The following is a 1,645-nucleotide window of genomic DNA, read 5'->3' as shown; positions in this document are numbered from 1 at the left end:
GACGCCTTTTGTCTGCTTTTTGCAAACAAGCTGTCTGTGTTGATGTCTATAAACTATGACCTTTTGCATGCATCCTAACTCTTTATTTCTTCATTTTAGGGTTTTACGTTCAATCATGTCCTTCAGAGAATAGATTTCAGTGAAAACCCAGCATCTGGTGGAGGGATTATATTTTCTCTGACTTGGGTTCTTCTAAAATGAGCTGGAGTGCAGCATTGTTTTCACTTTGACCTGCTGCTTGTGTGTTTTTCGATTGGATAAGCATCTGAAGATGGATGGATAGATGGATGAAACAAACATTGTGTGCTGGTCATCAAACAATTGCATTTGACAAACAAAATGTGTAAATACTGTGGTTTGTATTACGTATCCATAAAACCTACAAAAATATAACTTTTTCCCACATTTACACTTGTGAAACTTTTGACATTATCAACAGCTGAATTGCCCAACAATATGGAACAGTTGCTTAAGAAACATTTGATGTGTTTACTCACCATACTACTGCTTTGTTTTCTACTGTCAGTGTTGTCAGATAAAAACTGTCACCATACCAAGTTCTGTAAGGTCTTTTAGACTAGTGYTTTAGTGTTTGATCAGTGGAATATGTTCAGTCAGTTCAGTATAAAGCATACAAGACACTTAGGAAAGGATTAGGCACAGGCACACTCAACAAACTTGAATTTCATTTACCGCAACTTGAGGTTTGAAACACTTCAAGGAATGTTTACTTTCTCTTCTAATAAAATGAAAGTATGGCTTCACAAATAGAACAAAGCCTTCTGAGAATAACAAAACATTTGTAGAGTAMAAGTTGCATAATTCAGTAGCCTGTAGACCCACATTTAGCAAAAACTTATGTCAATCATCTTCACAATCCTATCAGACCTGTGGAGGAACTTTTTTCCATCCAACTCTTGACTTTGTTTCACTTTATGTACTGCCACCTGGGKATAATTACATGCCTCATAATTGATTGATTGATTGAAAATAAATAAATATGTTCAGAATACAATAATCACTACAATGACTGTAGAAATAAAAACAATCAATGAATTAAATAATGTGAAATAAACTATATACTGCATAAGTATGAATAATTGTTGCACAGTAATAATAGTTGATAGAATCCTTCAACAGAAAAGGGAATAAAAAATTTTCCAAATCCCATCCATCCATCCATATCCAGCAGTCACAGTGCGAGGGGCTGGGTACACCCTGGACGGGTCACAAGTCCGTCACAGGGACACACATAGAGACATACGAGACAGACAACCATTCACTCTCTCACTCTCACCTAGGGACAAATTAGAGTTATCAATTAACCTAACAGTCATGTTTTTGGTCTGTGGGAGGAAGCCGAAGTGCCCGGAGAGAACCCACGCATGCACGGAGAGAACATGCAAACTCTACCCAGAAAGGTCCCCGGGCCGGGATTTGATCTGGCAACCTTCTTGCTGTGAGGCATTACAGCCAATTGAGCCAAGTTTCCAAATTTGTTTTATATATTTATACTGATGTTTTTGTGTTAGTAAAACCAACAAACCTGCAAACGTTTTGTGTGTATTTCTTTACAGTTCAATAAGAAAAGCTTTTGTTAGACAGATTATAATACTATTCCTCAGCCTCGTTTTTTATTCAGTGT

The sequence above is a fragment of the Austrofundulus limnaeus genome, unplaced genomic scaffold (assembly GCF_001266775.1).
Source record: "Austrofundulus limnaeus strain Quisiro unplaced genomic scaffold, Austrofundulus_limnaeus-1.0 Scaffold108, whole genome shotgun sequence".
Taxonomy (NCBI): Eukaryota; Metazoa; Chordata; class Actinopteri; order Cyprinodontiformes; family Rivulidae; genus Austrofundulus; species Austrofundulus limnaeus.
The sequence above is the reverse complement of the archived record's forward strand: the minus strand, read 5'-3'. Positions refer to the sequence as shown.